At 46.9% G+C, this 16,658-nt stretch overlaps 1 protein-coding gene across 1 annotated transcript in view; it reads left to right on the top strand.

Annotated features, from left to right (window-relative positions):
• E2F6 (E2F transcription factor 6) overlaps positions 1-16,658 on the top strand; it is a 439,338-nt gene that overhangs the window by 295,373 nt on the left and 127,307 nt on the right. The gene's annotated exons all lie outside the window — the stretch shown is intronic.

Consider the following 16,658-nt stretch of genomic DNA (forward strand, 5'->3'; position numbering starts at 1 on the left):
ACAGTAAGACAATTAGTGGGCCTAGACGAGGATTTTCTGAATGAAAGAAGATGGTGGTCAGTCCAGTCTTGAGTGGTGCTAGAGGTAATGATGGCGGTGCAATTAGTGTGCTACCCAGTCGACTATTCTACCTTTGTTGTGTGTAGGTAGGTTTACTCTCTGCGTAAGGTCAAGTTCTAACAAGATGTTGGCATTGATGTTTGCTTGTTTGTCTTGTGGGTCATTAAAGCCCAGGTTGAGCTCGCCTAACAGTAGTACTTGTGAGGTAATGTATCTGATAGAATAGTAGAGATATCCTCCTCAAATGACCCGATGGGACCTAGAGGTCTGTAGATAAGGTGAATGTTAAAGAGTCTGGGAGTTGGCTGTAGGAAGTTTGGCTGAGAGGGCTTTGCAGGCTTGAATGTCTGGGGAGGGAGCTAATCTCATGGATGCTAATCGCATCGCGCCTCGCGCCTTTTTGTTTAGTTCACTTCTGATGTTCAGGAAAAGGGAACAGAAATCTATACATGCAATGCCAATTTTGAAACTCCAGTCTTTGGCCGTAACTTGCGTTAAACGGTTTAAACATTTTTGTTTGACAAACACTAGGCAAGTCTTACTTTTTCAATTTTCAGAGGCTGGCTTACAAGTGTTTCTTGCAATATCAGCGATGAAAAGATCTCTTGTGTCAGAGGGTCTATAAAGTCCAGCAATGGCTTGTGTGGCAAGGGGTTGCGGTTGTGGTTGTGTGTGTGTGGGGGTGGGGGTGGGGGTGGTGGTGGTCGTGTGTGGGGGTGGGTGGTTGTGTGTGGGGTCCAGGGAAACTTGAGTAGGCATTGAGACTTGTTGATCACACTAGTCCAAGGGTTTGAAGCACCAATGAGGGCCTTAGGAGATCAGGAGGCTGGTCCATTGCAGAAGTCATCAAGTTAGTTGTGGGCTGATCTCTGCAGGAATCTTGGCTCCAACGTAGATCTGAAGAATGGCTGCAGAACACCTACTTTTATTTGGAGCTGGAAGCAAGTCCAAGCCCACCAATGGAAAGAATCTGCCACACTCAGTCAGTAGTTGTCCAATCAGGGAGAACTACTGGTTTCACATCTGATCAGCAGCCGACTGGCACCAAGGTTATGGACTGGGACCCAGACAGTCACAGCCCCTATCCCTTTTGCTCACACACAAAGGCTCACTAGCCTGCAAACGCAACAGCTTTTCCAGGCAAGTGCATGACCTTTATAAGGGATTTCCTGACCTGGGAAAGCAGAAAGAAGGCCAAACTACAATATGGCCAAATAACAATCGACAAAGCTTGTAGCACAGCCATTTGTGGGTGCTAGCCACCTTTACTTGCCATTCACTGTAAACGCGAAAGTACAAGAGTAAAACAAAAACGGTAAAATTGACTGCTGTTATCAGCTTGTCTTTGGCACATGTAGAAAGTAACCAAAAGCCCATAACAAAGGTGTAGGGGATACAAAGTATCCACATTGCACTGCGTTGTAAGGTGCTGTGTGCAATATACAAAATACAGACATTCCAAAAGAGAAACAGTCTCTCGGGACTGTCGGTTCCCGATAAAAATGAGCAAAGGGCAAGGGAAGGGAAGTGAAGCTGAAGGCTTTCCTTCCCTTTAAAAAGTCAGGACAGGTCAAAAGCAAGCAAAAAGGATGTACCAAATCGATAGACGGAAAGGTGCAAGAGAAACTCTTTCCCAACTCTAGGTATCTACATGGAGTCTGTGCACACAGTCACTCAAGATTGTGTAGCTCTTCAAGCAAGGAAAGATTGCCAAGTGGGCCAGGCAGTACTGAAATAGCTCTTTCGAAGGGATTATGTCCTCCGACGTATTCCTGATCTATGATATTTGTATCTCCAGCTTGCTGGCCTCGGAATTTCTTTTCCCCAGTAGAGGGCGCTGTGCGTCGACGTCCGTCGAGTAGGTGTTCCTCGACAGCCACCGTATCGACGCCGACGTCATCATGCCTATAAATGGCCACGCGCAGCGTCTGTTGCTCAGTTCGTTTTTCTGCGCTTCGTGTGCCTCGGAATACCGTTGCTCAGTTCGTCAGTCGAAATATTCATATTTCCTCGAGAAAACCGACTCGTACTCGATGGCTTCCTCCTCCTCCTCCGACCCGTCGACTCCTCGGTCCGGTTTCAAAAAATGCCACGACTGTGGGAAGAAAATGTCGTTGACGGATCCTCACAGGATCTGTTTGTGGTGTCTGGGAATCGAACACCAGTGTTCGGAGTTTGAGGAATGCCTATCCATGACGGCGAAAGCCTTGAATGAGCTTAAGGGGAAGCTCGAGAGAGGTAAGTCAGTTTTAACTTCCTCGAAAGTTTCCGCGGTAGAGTCGAGACATTCGTCTCCTCACCGTCTAAAGCATTCTCGGAGGGTTCTTCGACGCATCCATCGATCGAGTCGACGCCGATAAAAGAAAAACCCACGGCTACTCCACAGTCAACGGTTACACCGAGAGCCTCTGACACGACGTCGAGAACGTCGTCGACATCCTCGAGCAGGAGTTCTTCGAGGCCTCTTCTAGTTTTCTCGACGCCTTTGTCGGCGCCTTCGAGGATTTTTACATCGGCGTCAACGACATCGACCTTTTCAAGGCCACTGATGATGGCTCTCTCTGCTTTAGAGATGGGTTTTATACCATTTCACAAGCCAGAGCATCCCCCCTTAACTTCAATTTATGAAGAAAGGGAAGATTCTGATCAAGAAAGGCCTTTTAGTTATAATGGAGTTTTTGTCTAAAACATTGTGAGAGCCAAAGGTTACAGACCCCCGATGTTTCTGGAGCTTGTGGATCTTCAGATTCGCATGCTTTATTTATAGTCTGTCATCTAGTGGTTGGCTTGTAGTATAGCATTTGTTCTTTTCAAAGTCAAAAATAGGACATAGACGAGGGCATTCCGGTCACATCCCTATCCTACATGTACAGGCACCCATGATACCTCGCGCGTCAACGTCCTCGGATTTGTTTTTTCCCCCACCATCACCTGGTAACGCAGCTTTTTGTGGAAGTTTTCAACACCATCACACACGTGGACAGCAATTTTGATGTCAAAGTAAAGTTGGGCGAAAGAACTTCTCGACATGACCATCAATGTGGCATACACTAGGGAGAGTGGGAGGGCATATATTCATGTTTGTTTAACTCCTACATGCCGCCTAGAAAATGTCTTTCTCCCTTTGGAATACTCTCATTAGGCCAGCAACGATTCCGCAAGGCCCACATTGAGAATACACCATTAAATTCTGTCCATCGTGTAATTTGAAATTTGCCTGGAGAGATGCAGAAGGTGTGCAATGGTTGTCTCCAAGGGACTACAACCAGGATTGCTGCCGACCGTGACTCATTCAAACCGAATACTCTTTAGGAGCACCAACCAAAACGCCTGGCCCCATACACCCTACATGCGTAGTCTGAAGTGGCACCAAGGTTCAAATGCTGGAACTCTGAGGCTGGTTTCTGACATGGGGGTCAGGACCGACACCCAACTGCCTAACAAGGATGCGCTTTCGAGAGAAACCTTGCAGCAGATTCTTGACCTCCTGGCGGATTATGGATACGTCCCATAGCCATTCGAAAAGCCTGAAACACACAAACGGCTACTTGAGGGTGGGTTCACCCAAAATGTTAGAAAAAATAATACTGAATGCATGATTTGGCCGAATTTCGGCCTGTCTAAAAATCCGAATGGCCGAAGTTCGACCAAATCACGCATTCTGTGCTGGGGGATGTGGGGTTGTGCCCTGCACCCTTGCTCACTATATTGTGAGCAGGGGTTGCGAGGACACCCCTGCTGCTGTCCCCTTTTTTTACCTTTCTTTTTCGGAAGCACCTTGCAGCACCAGTTCCCGATCACAGAAGTGAAAGGGAACAGGCGTTGCACAGCCCAGCGAGTTGGAAGAAAGGTAAGTATGGGGATGGGTTGGTGGCTAGGGGTGTGGGCGGGGTTGGTGGCTAGGGGTGTGGGCGGGGTTGGTGGCTAGGGGTGTGGGCGGGGTTGGTGGCTAGGGTTGTGGGCGGGGTTGGTGGCTCGGGTTGTGGGCCAAGTCAGAAATTTTCAGGTGAGAAAAAACCAAAGGTTATTTCGCAAAAATAATCTTCAGTCTTTTCTCCCTCGAACATTCCTACCTTGTTCTTTCAACTGCAATCCCTTGAGGGTAGCTGAGGAAAGTGCATTCAGTATTCGACTACGACTCGAAAAATAAAAGGATACTGCACTCGGCTCGAGCTAAGACTATGCCGACAAAGGAAAGGACAAGAGTGGGACACAGGCCCTGTCAAAACATACACATTCAGGAAAGGGCAGTTTAAAACATACACCAACTTCCACACCAATTTTTACAATACAAGAAAAACACAAACATTCTAACATGTCCACCCATCCCCACCCTCCGCCTCCCATGACCTCCAGGAGGATCTCTGTTGATTTCTTTATTGTACTCTGTGAGTGGTCACCTAATGTCCAATATCCATATTTTGTCAGGGCACCATTGAAGCATATAGTCACTTTGAAGGTACCCAAGCGCTTCCTCCAGTTGCATTGGAAGGCGGCTTGGTCTCTTTGTGCCACGTGGGTATCCCATTCCAAAGCTATGATCGTTAGATCCAATATGCGGGAATATCCTTTCTGTGTGTTTTTGGATCTGTTCCCAAAATGGTCTTATTATAGGGCAGTCCCACTATCAGTCTCCTTTCCTCCCACACCCCCTCCAACAAATAATTGATGTTGTCATATACATTAAATGTAGTTGTTCCGGAGTGTAATGCCATTGAAACATTATCTAGTACCACATTGCCCTCGTTTGAATGGAGCAGGTAGTTCTGGGTATTGCCCTCCAAATATGTTCCCTCGAGGTAGTACTATTTAGTTTAAATTCCCATTTCTTGATATAGTGCCATTGTACTTTTGAACCCTAGCAACACAACGAGAGGTTGAGGGAGTGGGGAACCTACTTCTAACCAACCCTCATTAAGGTACATCACCTTTAGAACAATACAGCAAGGTTAGAGGGGTGGCAATTAACAGTTAATCCCAGGTGGATATCACAGAGAAACCAGTGTGCCACAAAGGACATCTGCCTCTATTACATTAAATTACGAGTCAGAAAAAAGTGATCTCAAACAGTTGAACAATTTTATTTATGTGCAACATAGCACCATACAGTAATCAACAATTATGAACAACTTATAAAATTCACGGTTGTGGTAGGTTAGTGCAACACAGGAGTTATGACAAAATCACACTATACATTCCTCCTGGGAATTCTACTCTACAACACTTAATCAGTGCAACAAAGTCAACAGACAGTAGTTAAGTTGGTATAGTGGGGTTATTCAACAGCCCTGTAATGTCTGTGGTATCAGTAAAGTGTCATATGCTTGTGCAAGTACGCAAATTAGGCTGCATTCAACACTCCAGTCACTCACTATCATCAATTCATGCACATACTCGCAACTCTTCCAACATGTTTCTTTCCACAAATAAAGTGCAAAATAGTGCAGGGAAATTTGTCGGGGACTATCCAAGGTAAAACAAAATGTACTGTAGCGAACAATTTACATAAGATGCTATACTTTGTATGGGTCTAACCCATCTAATGACTAATCAGTCTAGATTGAGACAAGCACTTTAACAAGGTGCTTCAGACAAACACTACAACCTATAAGACTACAACTGCCAGGTTGAGGGCGCATCCACGACATGGCACCTGATGACTCCTCGTATCACCTGAAAAGAAAGGAAGACAAACGGGATCAGTATCCATCTGTCTTTCAAGCCACTGTTCATTAGTCAACAGTAACTGGGTAGCCAAATATTTCCGGATAAGGCTAAGTTGAGTACAACTTAATTGGTACTCTGGATGACCGGTGGGAACACAAGAATTGGGGAAAAGAGCAAAGAATATCAACTGGAGCATACATAATAATATGGCCTCCTAGAACGGCGATTGTTTATCTGAGGTTGCAATGACAAATTGCTTATTGTAATTCTCCTTCACAAATGGATCATTAAATAATTAGTGGGGAAAAGAAAGTAATCTCCAAAGGGAAAGTATCGCTAAGAACACAAAATCTGAACAGGGTTTACAGTTAGTCTTGCTACGGCTGGAGCTTTTCTGATGCTTTGTTCAGTTAGTTGGATGAGGGGACGGCTACATTTGTCTACTCGGGGTGCAGCGTGGAAGGTAGTGGAACAGCAAGTCGAGCAAGGTATCAGGTCTGCAAACAAAGTGCAACGGGGAACTGATCAGAGAGTACACACCAAAGATTGGTCTAAACAGTCTGGATACAGTATGGAAAAGGGGAAATGTAATAAATGTGTCCTAAACCGCCATTCTTCTATTCTCGGATCCGCACAGAGAAAGAGTTCTCATAGTGTGCCGTCGTTGCCCGAGGAAGTCAGGGCCAGCATTAATATGCACGCCATAGCCTCTCGAAATGCTAGAGAGCAGTAAATGCTAGTCTGTCTGTCACTGGACTTGTAGCTCGGGAGGATTATGTGCTTCACGTCATGGCGGTCAGCTGTAAAGTGGCGGAATGGAAGCGTGTCAGTACCACATTAAAGCAGGGTACGGAATCGCAATTCTACTGGGTATAGCCGTGCCTCGCATGGGACACTACAGCGGTGGAATCTACAAGGGAACCTAGGCTCAGCTTACCCCGTCCGGCGTCCGCGGTCCTCGCGTGCAGTACCTTCTATTTTGTTCACGTCCTGAAGTGTTTAATGACATGACTAGACTACTTCCTAAAATACGGAAGCGTTTGCTCCTAACGTTCTTCGTGATTGGCCGGTGTAACAAGGCCACGTTTGTTAAGGTGGATACAGGATAATCGGTCCACACATCATGGGGGCGAAATGTGTCAATTCCACAACAAGGCAATCGCAGATCTTTTTTTATACTACCCCTGCGCTCTCGTATCGAAGTGCGATGATGCGGTACGTGAACCTCTATATACCAGTAAGTAGATACAGCATAAGACCGGGGGTGGCTTCTGGAGCAGGGTAACATGAGGTTAGCTCAAATTCCCACATTGATAAAGCAAGCTGTGTGTGTGTTAACAGTGTACCATGATGTCTCCAAAAAGAGTATTCACAGATCTTTCATGCAGTTCGCTTTGGGACAGTTGGAGCTGTTCTAGCATTATAATCAACTTTTTCATTCAGACCCGAGATGGCACTTTTGGTCAAATAGATTATTTGTTCTTTCCGTAAAAGTAGACTTTTGTCTCTGTTGGTGTCTGAACTGGGCAGTAGTTTGTAGAGAATGGTCCATTTGATGTCTTCAGGTGTATGTATGTTTTCCACCCGGTGGTCTACCAGTGGAGCATTGGCAGGTCTGTTCTTGAGGCAACTTTTATGTTCTCCAATTCTTAATTTCACCTTTCTATCGGTTTTACCGTCACCTTTCCATCGGTTTTACCGATATAGAATTTATTTGCACGGACACCATATGGCATAGATCACCATAGTGGAGTTGCAGTTTGTGTTTAGTCTGTTTCCATGGTGAACGTAAACCGAGGTCAATTTCCGTGCTTCTGCTGGTTGAGTGACAGTAGATGCAATGACCCCATGGAAAGTGTCCCATCACAGGGGGCAAATCCATGTTTGTTGTTTTTTTCTGGCTTTGTTTCTTAAGGGTGATGTCATTTCGGGTTATAAGGTCTTTGATATTTTTGCTATGTTTGAAGGCCACCATCGGTCTAGGTACTGGTGTCTCACTTTTGTCAAGCACGGACCAATTCTTTTAAGATGATTTTTTTGATGCTGTTCGACATGTTACTGTATGTATTGACAAACACCAGTTTTCCGTATTGGTCCCTTTGAGAGTTATGTTCCTTATATTCCAGGAGTGATTCTCGATGGTTATTTTTAGTCCTTAGTTTGTTACTTCTTTCGGGTAGCCTCTTAGTTCTAGATTTTCTTTCATTTCCTATTGTTGAACCCTCCTGTCATAATCTATTTAAATTTGAAATTAGTTTTCTGGAGCCAGTCTGGGCGGTAATGTATTTCTCGAACAGTGAGTTCTCGTGTGGCCGCCGCCTTTATCTCCAGGGTCATATTTGGTGAAAGCTATATCTATTTCCCTCTCCCACTCGCAGGTCCCTTTTTAGATTCTTCAAATGTTTTACAAGTATGGCCCTGAAACATATCTCGTACTTTCATCCACCCCGCCTCCCAAGATTTGTAGGCTCTGGGTTCCAGCCCCGGAGGAAATGCTGGGTTTTGTAATACCAGGGAGGGGGATGTAAATAAAAAGCCTCCTTTTGATAACTTTGTCCCACACATCCGTCACTAGGCCCACAACTTTACTAATCTTAATATTAGGAGGTCGTTGATTCTGGTCTAGCCACAATAATCCCAAAAGGGGTGTACCTGCAACCGCTCTATCTTGACTAAACCATATCTTCTGACCCTCACCCGCAAACCACTCCTTAATGACCCACAGTTGTACAGCTTTGTAATGTTTATGGAAATAAGGGGGGCCCAGACAAACCCGGTCTCTAGCCAGTTTGTTTTGCCAGATGTAAGCCGATATAAGTTTTGTAAGTGATCTGAAGAATATTTTAGGGGCACGAATCGGAAGGGCTTGAAAATAGTTCAGTATTCTAGGAGTGAGCACCATCTTAAGTCATTCGCCCCAACTAGGATATTGCAAGTGGATTCCCTCTAAGGTGCGGATAGTTCGCCCCATACAGTAGTTTTTGTGAGAACTGCTCCAAAATATTTTATGCCCTTCTCTGCCAGTGCCAATTGAGTTGAGGTCTGAAAACATTATACTACTTCAGGGTTGGCCGACCAGTTTAAAATTTCCAACTTTGACCAGTTTTAGCCCGGAAACTTCATCGAAGTCATCCAGTTGGGCCATTAATGCCGGCATGGATGTCTTCGGTTCAGTAATTGCTATATGCATGTCATCTGCTAATGCGATAGTCTTGTGCACCATCCTAGTCCTATCAATGGCTCAGATCTGTTGCGAATCTGAGTCTGTCCAACAGAGGTTCCAAATATATGGCATATAGAAATGCAGACAAGAGGCACCCTTGCTTAGTTCCCCCGTTTTATTGTTATGCTACTTGAGGGAGTCTCATTTACCGCCATGGTTCTATTTATTTTATGTGTTTGTATTTTCAAAGCGCTCAACAGCCCAGGGGCATCGAGGCACTGTTACAAGTGTACATTTCTGGTTACAAAGGAAAGCTTAGTTGTTACATTGATATTTGCATTTAAGGTTCATGTTAGGTTACATAGTACAGAGAAGGTATTATAGATTTGCATTTACAGTTCATCTTATGGTTGCATAGTTACATATTACCTCTAGGAAGATGGGGTGGGTGTGTGTGTGTGTATGTATGTATATATATATATCTGGTGGGTTTGCAGGGTGATGGGGTGCAGAGAGGGTTATATAAATAGCGTGGTTTTGAGGGATTTGCAAAAGGCTAGTAAGGAAGGTTCTGATCTGAGTGCGTTGTGGAGGGCATTCCAGAGTTTCGAAGCTATGTAGAGGAATCCAATGCCGTCAGCGTTGGCTCTTTTTATGGAGGGTATGCAGAGTTGGTTTGCATGGTGGCTTCTTATGGGGCTGGCAGAGATTTTTTTGGATAATGTTTCTGATAGGGTGGGGCGGTGTGACTGATGCATTTGTGTGTAAGGGTGAGAATTTTAAAGTTGATCCTTTCCTTGACTGGAAGCCAATGGGCTTCGCGTCTAGCTTGGTATATATGGTCACTTTTTGGACTGTGTAGTGCTGCGCGGAGCATGTTTTGTGTTTGGAGCCTGTTGATGTTTTTTGTAGAGGTGCCTGCTGGAAGGGCATTGCAGTAGTCTAGTCTGGCTCCCATTGTAGCTCTGGCTATGGATGGGCAGTTATGAGTGGTTAGAAAGGGTTTTATGGCAGTTATAAGTTTTGTGGTGTGGGCAGAGGAGATGGCGCTGTCCTGTCTTGTCATCGAGAGTGTACAGTCTAGGTAAACTCCTAGGGTCTTTACAGATGTGGAGACTGGTATATTGGTGTGGTCGATGTTGAAGTGAGTGTATTTAGTGTTGAGTTTGGAAAGAATTTCCTTGGGGCCCAGGATGATCTCAGTTTTATCCCCATTTAGGCAGAGACCGTTGATTGCCTTCCAAGTTTGGATGGTGGCATATATCTGGAGGAGAGCTTATGCATCATGGTCATAATCTCCAGTGAGGGGGAGGAAGACTTGTGTGTCGTCGGCATAGTTTGTGTACGCTATGCCGAGCGCATCCAGCAAGTCGAAGAGAGGTTTGGTGAACAGGTTATAAAGGGTGGGTGTAGTACATGAGCCCTGGAGGACTCCACAATTGATGGTAGTGGGTGCTGCGTTGGCTTGGTTAGAGTAGACTTTCATGCCCTAGCTTCTAGAAGGTTATCCAGGCAGTGGCTTTGTCCGAGGAGTAGGTGGCGTTGGACAGATGGGAGATGAGGATATTGTGGTCAACAAGATCAAACGCAGCAGAGAGATCCAGGAGGAGCAGGAGGGCGGGTTTTCCAGTATCCATTATTTTGGTTATTTGGTTCTTAAGATCATGGAGGGCGGTTTCTGTGCCATGGCCTTTGCGGAAGCCTGATTGTCTTCTCCCTAGGATGGCATTGGTTTCCAGGTATTATTGGTTTTGGATCTGGGTGGCTTTATCCAGGATTTTGAGGAGGAAGTGAATGGTGGTGATGGGGCGGTAGTTTTTGGGGCAGGCGGGGTCTAGGGTGTTTTTTATTTGAGTGGACGAACCCAGGCTTCTTTTGAGCTTTGTGGTACAATTCCTGGAGAGAAAGATGCATTAATTAATGCTGTGATGATAGGGGTGAGTCTGCGCATTCTTTGATGATGGTAGGGAGACAGATGTCCCCTTTACAGGTGGAGGGTTTAATGAGTTTGAGAAGATTAGTAACTTCTGCCTCAGTGACGTCTCCAAAGACAAACCGGAGTATTTGGGGGAGAGGTGTAGGGACGGGTGGCGGATGTGGAGTGTCCTGATTGGGAAGGGCTTTGTGCTGTGCTGATTTTTTTTCTCAGGGCATTTTGACTTTGTTGATGGGGGCGTCCTGGATGTCAGAGCACCAAGCTTCATCTTTGGTGATCTGATCTGGGGTAGTAGCCGGGGAGGTGAGATCTTAAGATTTCTCTAGATTTAGAGTTGGCTTTGGAGATTCTTTGAATGATTCTGATTTGGCCAGGAATATGGCTTTTTTTATACGTGGATGAGATCTCTTTAAATTCCTTTAGGGAGGATTGGTTGGGCGAGGATTGCCATTTGGCTAGAGCACTACGCTTATTGGTGCGTAGGGCAGATAGGTCTTCCGTAAACCATCAGTTGGAATGCATGGATTTCTTTTTTAAATTTTTTTTTTTTTTCCTTCTAGGGGAGCTATGGATTCAATAGCCTGGTTGAGCAGGTGGGTGGGTGGGTGGATAGGTGGATAGGTGGGTAGGTGTGTATAGGTTTTGGCCAGTGGGATTGGGGTCATTGTTAAATGGAGGTTTGAGTTCAGGATATCAAGAAGTGGTGCAAGGTTGGTTTTGGTTAGTTTTTTAGAGCTTTTGACTTTGGTGGGTGGGGCATACAAGAGTATTTTATGATTAGGAATGGTGGGGATGGCAAATTGGATAAGGTGATGGTCTGTCTATGGGAGGACTGAGATATTGGTGATGGACGAGACGCAATTGTGGTCCGTGATCCAATCAATGGATCGGCCTTTGCAGTGAGTGGATGCAGTAATTTTGTGTTTGAACCCAATGTGAGCGAGTTCTTTGGCTAGGGCGGTGGCTGCTTTGTCCTTGGGGTCATGCAGGCCTAAATTGAGGTCACAGAGAAGGATGGTTTTGGTTGAGTTTTTTTAGGTTATTCCCTATGATTTAGAGGAGGTGCTTTTGATAGTCTGGTGGTGAGCCAGGTTGCCTATAAGTGATTATATTTATGGTGCAGTTGGGGGAGAGAGTTTGGCAATGAGGTGGTCAGCGGCATTTTCCCAGTGTTGGCTGCAAAGTCTAATGGAGAGGGTATCTTTGAAGATTAGGGCTACACCTCCACCTTTGGATGTCTTTCAGTCCTGTCTCAAAAAATAGTGTATCCCTGAGGGAGGGCCATGGAGAGGGAGCGGCCTGATGCTTCATGTAGCCAGGTTTCAGAGATGGCTAGTAAGTCTAGTTTAAGGGCAATGATGAGGTCGTTCATCTCCAGTGCGTGTGCTGGGTGGGATCGGGCGTTGATGAGCACGCATTTCAGGTCTGTGTGGGGAGGTGTGTATTTCAGATCAGTGTGAGCGGTTGTTTGGTGTGAGTGCAGAGGTTGGGTCCAGGCGGTGTGGTTAGAGTGATTGTGTTGATGTGGCGGTGGGTGTTTGTCAGCTTGTGGTTGGCGGGGTGTGTGGTTGGGGTGCGGGAGCGAAGTCTGTTTCTGAAGTGCATTGTCGGTGGAGAGCTGCGGTGTGATGTGCAGTTTAGTGCGAGCTCTGAGTCTGCCGAGCCAAGGATTGAGCTGATTGTGAACTTTGAGCTTGATGGTGTGAGTGCTAGGCTGGGTGTTCTGTAGAAGGTATGAGGTGGTATGACTGTGTCTAGTGATAGTGCGTGTAGGTTTGTATGCGTGTGAGTCATGCTGTAGATGGACCAGAGGGCGAATGTAAAGAGTGAGATGGCTAGGCGGGTGAGGTGCGCTGGGGTGGTGGTACTGGCAAAGCAGCACATGGGAGGATGCATTTGTGAAATATAATGACAGATCTGTCTAATGCTACTAGAAGTGTGGATTCGGTGCACATGGTTCAAAATGGGGCTTCCAACAGTTCAATGTGGGAGAGGCAAAAGCAGTTGAGCAGGCTAAACCCATAAACGGCAGTTCAGGTTAGGCTAGTGAGGTAGCCAATTCTAGATGGGCTAGTCCGACATAGGGGTCAGTTTGCAATAGTCAATTCAGATTAGACTAGACTAGTCAGATAAGCAATCCAAAAATAGGCTAGTCCAATATAGTTGACAGTAAGTAATTTGGATAGGCTAGTCAATTAGGCAATGCAGAAATGGGCTAGTCAGCGTAGGGGCAGTTCACAGTAAGCAATTCCAATTAGGCTAGTCAGATATGCTGGCCTGACAGTGGTGGGATAGATCAGTATAGGCAGCTCAGGCAGATTGCATAGGGCAGTCGTGTGAAATTCGTTAGATATGGCTATTGCAATGTGAGTGTAAACAGACCTTTATACACTGGTATGAAGGCAATTCAGGCAGATAGCATAAGACATTCGAGTGAAAGTTTGTGTTGGTCATTCAGAGTCTCTTGCTGGTTGCAAGCACAAGCAGCCAGCGTTTAGTGCAAGTAATCATGTTGTGCGCAATGCATCAGGGCATATACCATGTTAAAAATGATTACGCTCCGTAACAGTATAGATTTGCTGATTGTGATACCCATATAAAATGTAGAAACTTGCAGACTGGGTATTTGATGATGGCGATTAGCAGATGCAAGGTTGTACTTAAAGTGGTGGCAATCGGGCAGCGGGACGACCAGCCAGTGTTCAGACATGGACAGACACAGACAGGCCCTTTGGCTTGGCCCTTCGGCGGTGAGTACCTCCGCGCTGCAGCTTCCGCCTGATGGTGGTGGTGGGGGCTGGAAATGGATTCTAAACAGGAAGGGCCATTTCACCCTGTCAAACGCCTTATTGGCAGCTAACGATACCAAGAGAGCTGGTATAAGTGTTATCGCGATCTCTTCCAACAAATGGCAAACCCTGCAAGTTTTGTCATGTCTTGTCTTTTTAAAATAAATCCTGACTGATCTAACCCTATCAATCTCGGCATGAGGTCAACCATTCTGGCAGTTAAGATTTTGGTGTACATTTTAGCATCTGTGTTGATCAACGATATTGGTCTATAGGAAGTCGGGGATGATGGGTCTTTACCAGGTTTGGGATACACTGTCAGTTTTGCTTATTTCTTTGAGTCCGTAATCGCACGGTTCACTCTGAATGAGTTGAACAATATAGTAAGACGTAGTGATATGACGTCCTGGTAACGTTTGTAAAAGCTCGCAGGGCATCCATCTGGCCCTGGAGCTTTGTTTCGTGGTAGGGACTGTATTGCCTTAATCACCTCTTCCTCTCGTATTTCCTTCCTCAGCCTATTTCTCTCCTCCTGTGTAATACTCTGTAAGGAGGCCCTATGTAAATATCTCCTGTTTCCCTATCTTGGTCGTCAGAGGTTTATAGCGCTGTATAATAATCGCTAAGGACACCCAGGGATGCCCTTGTTGGTAATTTCATAGACCCAGAATAATTTTATTTCAATATTGTCTGAGCACTTTTATCTTTTAGTTGTCTTGCAGGTAGTTTATCAGCTTTGTTTGCGTTTACGTAAAAGAATTGCTTTGTGAAAAGTGATGTTTTTTTGTGTTTAGTGCGATATGTCTCAAGTTGGCCTTGCGCATGTTTCCGTGCCCGTTGTAGAATCCTAGTGGAGCCTTTTGCTATTTCTGCCATTATGTCTCGTATTTTAGCTTCTAGCTCCTCTTCCCAACCTCTTTCCTGTCTCAATTCGTCTTCATTGCTATTAAAAGTCCCCTCAACACTAGGGGTGGCGCTGTTGCGCACGACCGAGATGGCCGCCTTATGTGAGAGCTCCGGCCCGACAGAAATCCAAATTATATTTGAATCCCGTTTCGGAGCCCCCAGCGGATAGTTGAGTCGAGCAGAGGGTGCACCTTGACCTAGTCCACACCCGACTGAAATCCTGAGAGCGGCGGACTAAAACTCAGAGATATCGGCTTTGGCATGGTGAGCGGGAGAAGGCCTGGGAGTAGGCCGCGAGGGACGTCCGGCTGGTCTACGCCCCGTGCCGCTCTGGCCACAGAGGCATAGAGAGGTGGAGCTGCTGTGCCGCGGTCGCGGAGTTGGGCCCGTGGACACTGCGAATCGACTGGGGTGGCTCCCCCTGGGTCCCGTGCACGTGGCTGTGCGGACGAGTGTTGCTGGCTCATGGGCCCTGCTCCGGGCCGGAGGCGAGGTTTGACCGGGTGAGCCCAGTGGGGCCCTACCTTCACAGTTATTGAGGCCATCCTGTTGGACGAGAGCTGGAGCTCCCTGCTGCGACGCAGCGGGTGCTGGGAAGTGGGCCGGCGTAGGATGGCGTGATATCCTATCCTTCCCGACCTGAGCCGTGGCCGAGAAGGCGACTACATTTTCTGGCATGTAGCCGGGGCGCGCCACGCGTGCTATATCTCCTGCACGTTGGCGGCGGTGCCGACGAGACGGTGAGTTGGTCGGCATTCGGCAGCTGAGGTGCATCTCCTTTCTACGCGGGAGAACGCAGTTCATTGTAAGAGGGTGAATTGGCAAGCTACCACTGATACCTGGACGTTGATGGCTCCATGAAACACTATTCTTGCGATACCCCCGCCTGAACAGGCCCACTTGACAAATAATATCCTAAGCGGCGCGGGCGGCCTGCCCCCGCGGTAAAGTAACACAGGATCCACTGCCCCTGTCGGGCCATGGTGGGGTCCCGGCAGGTGTGGTGAACATGGGTAACACTAGGAAACAGGATAAGGCGGCTGAAGGGGCGACTGGGGAAAAAGAGAGGCCCGATGGATTCATACACCAGTAGCCAGGCAGCCGGCCACGAGCCGGTTCTGTCGACAGCGTCAACGGCGGAACCTGGCGTGGACGGCGGCGACGGGGTTGATCGCTTTACCATGATAGTGCAGAATGGCTTCCTATCCCTGAATGTGAAAGTAGATGACATTGTCAACACTATAAGAGCACTGAAAACCAGAGTTGACAAGGAGAGCCTCAGAATCGCCGAGGCTGAAGACAGAATTGGTACTAGCGAAGACACCATTGCGCGACACGATCGCGACATAGCGCAGCTTAAGGCAGGCATGAACGCGTTGCAAAGTAAATGCGAAGACCTAGAATCTCGATCCCGAAGGAACAACATTCGGATTGTGGGAGTTTCTGAAAAGTTCGGGAAAGGCGCTATGGAACAGCAAGTGGAAAACCTTCGTAAGACTCTTTTTGGGACCGAATCCTTTTCAAGCCAATTCCTGGTTGAGCGAGCACATCGCACTCTGGCCCCCGCGCCGAAACCCGGAGCCCCACCGCGTGCTATCATTGCCAGACTGTTGAATTACAGAGATGCAATACTTAGAAAGGCCAGAGTAATTGGGACACTACAATATGAGGAAAACCGCATACATGTTTATCCGGACTTTGCTGCGAGAGTACGGGCTAACAGGAGATCATATGAGCCGGTCAAGCGGTTACTGAGGGCACGTCGGGTCCCGTATGCGTTAATATTCCCGGCCAAAATGCGAATCCAGTATGGAGGAAGAGCACACTTTTTTGAGACCCGGGCTGCCGCTCTGGCGTATGTGGAAGCAACTATACCCCTACCACCTAGAGGCCGTGGACCAGACCAGAACGGAAGATCACCTCTGGGAGGGGGAGACCGGGGCCCTGTTGATTGAACCTGGTTGCGCACATATCCTCTGTAGCTGCTTTGTTGATGTTTAATGGAATTCTGCTCCCACTGGGGGGCTCCGAGTAACCTTCGATGCAGCTCGTGAGCCCTGTGACGACAACGTGGCACCCACAGGAAAGTTCCTAAAAGGTTTAAGGGAACATCGTCAAGTTGGGGTGGATGATGTGG

The sequence above is a fragment of the Ambystoma mexicanum genome, chromosome 4p, assembly GCF_040938575.1.
Source record: "Ambystoma mexicanum isolate Mex_15411 chromosome 4p, UKY_AmexF1_1, whole genome shotgun sequence".
NCBI classification, from domain to species: Eukaryota; Metazoa; Chordata; class Amphibia; order Caudata; family Ambystomatidae; genus Ambystoma; species Ambystoma mexicanum.